Here is a 10,611-nt window from a genome sequence, read left to right as displayed (position 1 = left end):
CTGCAAGACAGCAGTAAATTAACAGCGCAATCTACAGACAATCCTGGTCAGTTACAACACAAATTAGCTTTTAAACTGGCTTATTTAAACAGCAGGCCAATACTACAATTAAGATTCAATTTAGCCACTTACTTGCTCCCAGTTGAAGTTGATCTTTCCTAGTCTAACCCAACATTAAAAATGTTTCTTGGGTGTTAGAGAAAGGGTAAATATTAAAGTTAATTGAAAATAGTTTGTTAGCCTATTGCAAAAAAAAAAAAAAAATGGTTTTTTTTGTGTACAGCAGAAATAGCTAATGCAGTATATACTTTAAACACTCAGTTACAGAATAATACTAAATTAAACTAGGATATGAATCTTTGTTTTTAACTATGCACATGTAATTTTTACCCGGTAAAATATTATAGAATTTATGCCTGCCAAACATTGATAATTGTAAGAAATGTGCCATGTTTATTAGTTGAATTGCATGTGTTTTGAAATTAGGTTTATTTTTATAATAAATTTCAGTACAGAAAACATGTTTGAAAGTGTTTATTTCAATTAAATGACCTTAAGCAGTCATTTGTTAAGATGAACATTTACAGCAAATGTCAGAATCTACTAACACAATTGTATATATTATATCCTGTTGATACAGGAGACAGATTGCCATTGTTGGTCTACCCTACCTACAGTAATATTACAAAACCAAGTAGTAACAGTAGTCAGCACAGGTCAAATCTTAAGTTCTTACCCAACAGCATCATTTTAGAGCAAAGGTACAATTGCCCCACCCCCATTAACACTGACAACTTTTTACATTGGTAAGGTTAACATCCACAACACCAGTTGAACAAATGACATAATTGTGAACAAGGTTAAAGAAAAAAAAACCTTTACCCGCCCTTAAAACACATGCAGCCACACTTTACACATCTTTTGATTAGAGACCTCAATTTTATTATCGCTGAAACAGCATTGGCCAATTCTGATTGTTTTAAACTTCTTCAGATGCGCATTTCTGGATGAATTTATTATAAACTATTTTGACAAAAGAAAAAAACAGCCAGATTGGATTAACGATATGATGTCAGGCTACTAAACATACCTTTCCAATCCACTCATTTGAAACAAACAGTACTTTAATTGTTATATTTATCCTGCTAATTATCAAATTGCCATTTGTGAGCTGCCTGGTTTTCACAACATTCAGAATTGAAGTGGATTTATCCTGGATCTAAAGTATGCACATTATTTCTTTATCAAATACATTGCTAAAATGAGTAACCTAAAAGTCACGGGGAATGACAATGTACATGGTTCTATACTTAAACATTTAAGTGTAGTCTTTTTAAAACAGATTGTGGATATGGCCCTCTCTGTCCTGGACATCAATGTCAACAGTCACACTGGTAACACTAAACAAAGGAAAAGTCATGGCAGCTTCGGACAGCAAATTCAAAATTAGTTTTGAATTGTTCTTCTGTCAAGCCGATTGGCAGCCTCAAAACAAGACCACAGGTGCTTACAGTTGGGAATTGTGAACCTCTAATGAATTCTATAGTTGGCTGAATCTCATATCCACCAATGGGAAACTGTTTTGCTCCAGTCAGGAACCTCAGTAGATCCTCCAAGGAACATGCTGCATCTACAATAAATACATATATAAAAAAGGCTATAAAACAGAATATACATCTGTATTAATTTAGATAACACGTACTACACTATGCAATATCCAATTTTTCACAATACCTAAAAAAGGACCAATTGTGTATTTTTAAATGGGTAAAAGTCAAAGATTATGTAATTTTTTTTTTTTACTTTAATACTCAAGAAAAGCAAAAGTAGTTATTATGGTAATGACAATACTTTAGATTAACCAAACATAGTAAATACAAATAGCACTGATACTTCATTGAAGACAGTGTTATTCATACTGGTTTCTATTATCACTTTCAGTAATGTAACATTCACTATATTGACATTATTGTTGCTTCCCAGTAAAAACCAAGTCCTATTTAGCTTAAGGAGAGATCAATACAAATTAAAACAAGTAAATATGAAAAATGGAAATGCACTATAATAAAAATTGTGCTTACTTAGGTTTGTCAAGCTGCTTAAAAACAGCATGAAATGCATCATCGCCTCTTCCTCCAAATCCCTTTGATTTGACCCCACTTCTGACAGCTCTGCCTCAAACATGTCATATACTTCATCAGGCTGTATTGTTGCTTTTTTCTGGCCACACAAAAGCAACTACATCACATCTGTAATAGTTAACACATTTATGGTGGAGATTTAATGTAACATTCAAGTTCTAATAATTTATACTCTACATATTACTCAAAACTGTTGAAACTAGAGCACCTTGTCCAACAGAGGCAAATCTTTGCAGTAACTACTATGTTTGGACCCATTCAAGTTGGAGGGGAGAAAACAAGTGTATTGGTCACACTTTAAAATGAGAAAGTTTAAGGTTATAATTTTGACTATACCTAGAAATACCCACTATTTTATTGCACACCACAACAGGCTTTTAAGGATGATACTTCACAACTTAAATACTGTGCATATTTCCAAAATCCCAAAGATGTGATTATGTATCAGATTTTACAGAAAATATTACAACTAAATATGTCAAGGGAGAAACCCTGTGGTCTAGCAAATCTAGTTTGACAGGGGCAACCTTGTTTCACCAAGGCATATGGAGAATCCTCAAGTTAGCACTATTTCTAAGGTTAGGGTTAGTTAGGCTTAGTCTTAGTCTGAATTGCCCAATTGGACGAGGCAAAACTAGACTCACTAGACCACTGAGACTTGCCCTTAACATATACATCATATCTACACATTGTAGATAGACTGACCTGGATGTTTTCTTATCAATGTTGCAATTCCAAATGTTTCGAGCCCTTCTTTGAATTCTTCAATTTGAGCATGATTCACTACGAAGTGTAATATCTTGCAGCCGCTTGGGTGAAGTCTTTTTTTTGGGCATCATTGACCTCCCCTAGAAAGCTGATGTTTTCTGCTATTTTCTCCACAACTGGATCGCCAGTCCAGTCCCTCCTTCCCCGATAGTCTAATATCTACAGAAAGACAAACAGTTTACTACACTAAACAGATCAGCGCTTGATATCAAAATGTAAAAGTCACATTATTATTATTATTATACCAGACACCCTTGTTAAAGGGGAGATAGATTTAGCAACACTCCACCACTTGTGTATTTGTAAATTTGTTTTAGTAGACCTTTATTTTGCATAGCACGGTATATATGTATGTATTATATTGTCCAACATGCAAAAATATGTAATTGACAATTGTTTTATAGCATGTCTTCTACTAATACCTCTTTCAGCTTGCTTTGGACAGTTTCATCAGCAACATCCTCTACAAACCACTGGTTGATTCCTGCAATGGTGTTGATCAGAGATTCTGCAAAAATATTGAGCTGTAGAGAACTCTGAACGAGAACAGTGCCAACAATCCTCCCTGCCATACAATGGGATCTGTTCTGCAATGTTAAAAAGTCAGGAGCTGGAATGAGGTGTCCTTCTTTCCCACACCAAAGTCCTCCCCAGTTGATCATCAGTCCACGAACAGTCAGTTCCATTAGATTGCACCTAGGTCCTCCAGAATCAAGCCCTTGTTCTCCAACAAAAGAAACATCAAGATGTTTGTCCCAACCATAATCAGCTCGGTTCATAAAACGTAGCAAATCTTGGAAAGCATGGTTCTGTCTGACCTTGACATTCTGAACTCCATCAGCAAGAACTGAGGAGCAAAGTTCTGCTATTACACTTTCTGGGCTCCTGTTGACAAGAGGAAGATTAAACGTAATACATGTATTTGGGAGAAAAAAAAAGTCTAAAAAACTTTATATACAGTACTATGGAATGTTATTCGGCTGATACTTTAATAGCCCTGATTTGGGAAACGATTGATCAAACTGATCATAAGGAAAAACACTGCCTCACTGTATGCCAGAACATACATTGAGGGAAGTTACTTAATATTCTACAGATCTTAACACTAACCTAAGTCTAGAAAAGCTATATAGATTAGTCATAAAATAGAAGAAAATAACAATTGTCAAATCATGGGATCCACCATGGTCAATCTGTCAGGCATATAGCAACTTAATCAGCAATGGTTATATTAATAAGCGTTTCAATTTGCAGTCCAACCCTATATTTGTATTACATATTTATTTAGTATCGCCATTTCTCAAAATACAAATACTAGCGGTGCTACTGAGGGTTAATATTTTAATGTTTGATCATATGTTACAAGTATATAATATTTTGTAAGCTAGATTAACTGGCTAAAATGTAAAGAACATAATGCAAGGTTAATGGCTTCATTTTCAACAAGTGAATTTACCTCAGAAACTAATCTAATATACAGTATGAGGTCCAAAGTACAAACTAAAGAGTGCTGGGACTTGCTTTTCCTGTAGATAACTAAAGAAATCTGACCATGAGTTACAAAATGCAGACGTCTAGTATATTAAGTCATTGGAGCCTAAGGGTCAAGCTAAGGACCACTGAACAATTTACCACATTTTAAACTCATATGGCAAGATTTTTTATTTATTTATTTATTTAATTTATTTACTTACAAAAATGCATACTTGCCTGTCTACACTGTGAGCTAATGTTCTAGTAGTCACCTCTGAGCCAGTTGACAGTGGGGGAACATCTTCAAAAATGTTTACATCATGCTCCGTGACTATGCTATTAAATAAACAGAGATAACAAGTTTAACTTTTTTCAATAGCAAATATTACACACAGAAATAAGTGTTCTTGCAATTTAAAAAAAAGGGGGGAGGGGGGGTGTATATACATATCATATAAAAAAAATATATATATATTTCAAAGTTTGCATTGCACTCCACAATACATTACTTACACATTCTTTACCCAACCATTCGGTGCTAATTAAATGTGGGATTCCTGGTAGCCCACCCCACTTACTGCCTTTCCCCTACATTCTTCATTGTTCAATTGCAGCTAAAATGTATGCTTGTAGTAACACTAGACATTGTCATATCATACGAGCTATACCAACTAACCTCTCCATTAGAAATAATGTACACAAACATTTTTCACATTACCTTTCAGCACTGACTACTGGAGTTCTATGATGGAGTACATTCTATAAGACCAAAAATGTACACACATTAATACATACAACATTGTTTGTATAACCTACTGTAACTGTTAAGTCTAACTGAGAACAGCACCACAAGAAAGGTAACACTTGTAGTGTTTAAAGTGTGCAGTGTGGTTATTTTGCACGTATTGTGCCTGTTCAGTCCTACAAAGGACCTCACCTGATCAGTTTATTAAACCACTCGGAACTTAATTGCCTGGAATTAGTGATCCTGTACATATTATATTTTTAGTTTTCCATAAGCGAATAGTTTAACATTTAAGACCAGGTCACTTAACCCAATATGATGAAACAAGACTGGAGAGAGCAAGAAAAATAAATAAATAAATACAGGGGTACTAATATATATGTGTAACATCTCCTGTCCCTTACCTGTTCTAGCTGCTGAACATCATTTTCAAGATTTATTTGATGGGTCAATGAATTGGTAGAACTGAGGAAAGACAGAGTCTCCTTACTTGGTGATTCATGTTCCTGTTCCAGAAACAAACATTTTAAGCAAGATGTCAGGTATTTGTATTAAGCAACATTTCTTTCAAATGAAGGGATTACTGAAAAGGTGGAGACAGCAAGCCTCAATATGACGTTGCCCTTCATTCACATGTACAAAAATATGAACTTGGTTTAATGTAGGTGTTGCACTTGATGAGTACTTCACTGTATATATTTGTAGGTACAGTATTGTTCCCAAAACAAGTCAAATTTACCTCACTTTCTGGCAGGTTGTGGTGACTAAGAATGTACAGAGCTCCTTGTCCTGCAAGACTAATCACTTCGGCACCATTCCAAGAAAAACTGACAGAGGTGTTGGGTTTGATCAGTTTCCTTCCACCTGGCAAACACTAAAAACAGTTCAGAAACTTATAAATGCGTTGAGTTGAAATTAAATTGTTCTGAAGAAAACAAGAGTAGGCTTATGTCAGGAAACTACTTAAAATAGAGAAAGATGTGTAGATAAACACTTACCTGTAAAAATGAAAAAAAAAAAACTCTTCTCCATCTGCGCAGAACGTTGTTTGGAAGAGTGATCGAATTTCATGTTGCACCTCCTGAGAATTCCATGTAGAGTCCAGATTAAGTTTGCCTGTCAGCCCGACAGAAGCCAGTTTCTCCTTGTCCCGACCTCTTGGTGCTTTCCAAGAATGATCCTCTTGCTGAGGTGTACTAAATGGCATACATAGGATGTCTCTGATCACCACCCGGGCCCTTCCAGCTACAGTTCTTCTTCGCTTGGTGAAAGTATTTTGAGGACTTGTTCTGCCACGAAACACTGAGGGTAGGGATAGAACTCTCTGCAGAGAATGAAATGGTTAAAAAAAATAAAATTCTGACACTTAAGCAAACAACTTTCTTTATTAATATTTTTTTGGCAGACAAACACTGGTACCCAGGGCTGCACAACAGAGAAGCTGACAGTGGCTTATCAATGGAAATCAGTTTAGACATAAAGTAACACTTATAAATGACTTACATCAGGTTCAGGTGAGAAATTGGGCTCAGGTCGTTCTCCAGTCTGCATCTAAATCAAATAAAACACAACAAATGTATCATTTAAGCGGTTAAAAAAAGGATATATATATATATATGTGTGTTATACAGTTACGCATGCTATTTTTTTTTTTAATGTCTGTATTTGTAAATTTTAAAATTGTTTTTATGCAAAATGCCCTGTCTGTTTTCTCTTACACTTCTGCATTTCTTGGAAGAAATGCACGACTTTTGTTGAGAATTGCTTTCTAATTTTGTTTTAAATTAGAACCCTAGGTTTTGTTTTTCAAAAGCATAACCTGTTTCTGGACTCGTTTTGCCATACTTATTGGTCTGGATTTTGAAATAATTTTACATAGCATTTTCAGTTTCAATTTAATTTAATTTAATTTAATTTAATTTGTTTAACAGCAGTTTTCCATGCAGTAAATCGAGGCTTATTTATTTTCTTTTATTGACCTGCTTACATTTTTTTGTAACTTGAAGTCCTATTGGTTCATTTTAAAATACAGAATAACATACCCTTGTGTATGGGCTGCATTGTTTACTAATCAGGGTGTAGTTTTACTGAAATCTGTGATAAAAAGCAGGCACATTGGTAGGTAAGCATTTTAAAATATATATATTTTCAGTTAACATCAATAAGTACTTAAGCTTAGTTATTAGAAAATACCATTTGTTCTTCTGTTTTCATAGGTATATTATGACCCTATCTCAGATGGGGGTACGCAGTAGACTAGATTTTTTGGAAAGGGGTACAGGGCCTAAAATGTTTGAAAACCACTGATCTAGACTGTGGGGAAGCTATAAAAAAGGCTAACAAGATGCTTGGATATATTGTGAGAAGTGTTGAATTTAAATCAAGGGAAGTAATGTTAAAACTTTACAATGCATTAGTAAGACCTCACCTAGAATATTGTGTTCAGTTCTGGTCACCTCGTTACAAAAAGTATATTGCTGCTCTAGAAAGAGTGCAACCAAAATTATCCCGGGTTTAAAAGGCATGTCGTATGCAGATAGGATAAAATAATTGAATCTATTCCATCTTGAACAAAGAAGACTACGCGGCGATCTGATTCAAACATTCAAAATCCTAAAAGGTATAGACAATGTCGACCCAGGGGACTTTTTTGACCTGAAAAAAGAAACAAGGACCAGGGGTCACAAATTGAGATTAGATAAAGGGGCATTCAGAACAGAAAATAGGAGGCACTTTTTTTACACAGAGAATTGTGAGGGTCTGGAACCAACTCCCCAGTAATGTTGTTGAAGCTGACACCCTGGGATCCTTCAAGAAGCTGCTTGATGAGGTTCTGGGATCAATAAGCTACTAACAACCAAATGAGCAAGATGGGCTGAATGACCTCCTCTCGTTTGTAAACTTTCTTATGTTCTTATGTTCTTGGAAATTCTTCCTGATGATTTTTACGGCGCAAATAACATTTGTTCATTTATTTTCAAAAATAATTTGTCCATATCAGGAATAACATTGTTAATATAACTTGTTATCTATATTTAGTCAGCTGACAGTTTACTGTTTCAGAAGCTGAAAATTTAAATGGGTACGAGATGGCAAGAGACATTTTGTCGAGGTGATCATGTTTCTAAAGTGGCAGTTATTTTTAAAACAACCTAACTTTCGAAGTAAGCGCTTTTATAATTATAGGCCTACATTCATAAGGATATATTAAATATTTTATGTTTTTAGTATTATTTACTAAAATTATTTTCTCCACACAGACTGAGCTATTCAAAGAATAAAATGAAATATTTATTGTTAGATTTTTTTGATGAACAAGCATTTGAATAGTGGAGTCGAAATATTTAGAAATAAGTGAAGAAGAACTTCATTAAATTAATCTAAACAACGAAACAGATGAAATAGTGTTTGTGAAATGGCCTGCAAAGGACAAAAAATATCCGGCAAGGATATTGAAATTTGCAAGTATGGTTTGTGTTTGCTTTGTTTCAATTTCTTAATTATTACACAGAAAGGTTGACTTGATACCTGTATGGGAACAAATTCTGGGTGATAATGAGCTGCTTGGCAGAGGGAAAAGAAAAAAAAAAACATTATTATTATCATCATTTAGCAGATGCCTTTATCCAAGGCGACTTACAGAGACTAGGATGTGTGAACTATGCATCAGCTGCAGAGTCACTTACAATTACATCTCACCCAAAAGATGGAGCACAAGGAGGTTAAGTGACTTGTTCAGAGTCACACAATGAGTGAGTGGCTGAGGTGGGATTTGAACCGGGGACCTCTTGGTTACAAGCCTTTTTCTTTAACCACTGGACCACACAGCCTCCTATAATACAAAAAATAAAGATTCAGATAACGATGAGAATTTGGCTGAAACAAATGTAAGCATTTTTAGTTGACTAAAGGTGTGCGAGTGATATTCATAAGTGCTCAGTATATACAGTCAGTATACCCCTGTGTCACAAAGACGGCCGGAGTGGGTGGTGTCAGACGAGATGCAGGAAATAAACAGACAGACTTGGAGTTTGGTGGAGCTGAGCGAATGGTTTCGCTCAGCATTTAATAAAACAGCACAGAAAATAAAAGGTTTGAACAGACAAAAACACTGGACACGGCACTTGCGCCAAAATAAATAGACAAACAAAACGTACTAAACATTTAACAAACGGTGCACGGAGAGACAAACAAACACGGTGAGTACAAACACTTATATTTACGATCTTCCACTTTCTTCCACTTTCTTCCACTTTCTTTCACTTTCTTTCACTTTCTAGTTTCTCCTTCTCCACACCCGTTCTCCACTCTCGAACACCCAACCCCGACTGAGTGCTACGTGTCTCTATATATACTGTTGTGCTGGGATTCAATTACTAATGAATTATTCACTTGAATCCCAGCACGTGAATTAATTCTGTGCAACCCCGTGCTCACATATTACATTTAACCAGCACGTGAAGTGATTTGTGCCCTCCTCGTGTCTAAATACAAAACTACCTTTTTAAATCACACGTGAAACACAGACCCGTTTATATCCCGTGTACCAATCTATACACCAACATTTACACACGCACGCAACATACAACACATAACACACAAAATACACACAGGGGCGGGCACTTTGCCACACCCTGCCAGTGCTTTACTAGAAATTGTTTTATTGTGTTTATTACAGCGAGCAAAGAAAATTAAAAAGTGGATCACACATCAACTGGTTAGAAAATTAATAAAAAAGAAAACCCCAGCTTCTTCTTTGATGTTTTTAGTCTGCATGTCTATCTGGGGTAGTTAAGCGTAGGGGAGCGGTGCTCATTAATTGGAAGCCCCAGCTTCTTCACAGTCGGTAAGTTTGATGTTTTTAGTCTGCATGTCTATCTGGGGTAGTGAAGCGTAGGGGAGCGGCGCTCATTAATTGTTTTCACTATTATTTGTTGACTTAAAATCGTTGTAGTAAAACGGCAAAGTAAATTTAACACTTGGAACCCGAGAGGGTTGCTATTAAATAGCCACATTTGAACCTTTTAGCACAATACATTTATTAAGCGTTTAAAATTACGATATAACTCCTCAACCCAATACACAATTTGTTTATGGTTAATTGATCGGTGAATTCCTCTAATCATGCATTTTCTCTGGTACTGTTTGCTCGCCTCTGCGATAAATAAACTCAACATGAATAGAAGTAGCCACCAAACACTTGCAGTATTAAGAGAATATGTTATAATATGTGCATACAGACGTGTGAAAAAGGTGAGAGTGTACACTGTACATACAGTGTGGGGGGAGTCTCACAATATTACAGATACATTAGGCAAAATCCATGTCAATGATCTTGATCACATTAGGTATTCCATTAGTTTTAGGAGAATGTGTGGCTGAAGGGTGAGATGTGTCTAACACTGGATCGAATAGCTGATTCAAATCTGCCACCAATATAACAGGGATATTCCCCACTGAAGCCAATGTATGTTTCATGTGGTC

At 35.6% G+C, this 10,611-nt stretch overlaps 2 long non-coding RNA genes across 2 annotated transcripts; both read right to left on the bottom strand.

Moving 5' to 3' along the window:
• Nucleotides 1–1,264: 1,264 nt before the first annotated feature.
• LOC131737641 (uncharacterized) lies at nt 1,265–3,819 on the bottom strand. The gene is made up of 4 exons (XR_009329286.1): nt 3,332–3,819; nt 2,847–3,068; nt 2,082–2,249; nt 1,265–1,630 (listed from the first exon to the last, which is right to left on the bottom strand). It is a non-coding gene; the product is annotated as an uncharacterized LOC131737641 (long non-coding RNA).
• An 805-nt stretch (nt 3,820–4,624) lies between these two features.
• LOC131737640 (uncharacterized) lies at nt 4,625–8,953 on the bottom strand. The gene is made up of 7 exons (XR_009329285.1): nt 8,814–8,953; nt 6,631–6,678; nt 6,126–6,451; nt 5,867–6,001; nt 5,532–5,633; nt 5,101–5,141; nt 4,625–4,718 (listed from the first exon to the last, which is right to left on the bottom strand). It is a non-coding gene; the product is annotated as an uncharacterized LOC131737640 (long non-coding RNA).
• Between the last annotated feature and the right edge of the window lie 1,658 nt (nt 8,954–10,611).

The sequence above is a fragment of the Acipenser ruthenus genome, chromosome 7, assembly GCF_902713425.1.
Source record: "Acipenser ruthenus chromosome 7, fAciRut3.2 maternal haplotype, whole genome shotgun sequence".
In the NCBI taxonomy this organism is placed as follows: domain Eukaryota; kingdom Metazoa; phylum Chordata; class Actinopteri; order Acipenseriformes; family Acipenseridae; genus Acipenser; species Acipenser ruthenus.
This window is presented reverse-complemented; position numbering and strand designations above follow the sequence as displayed.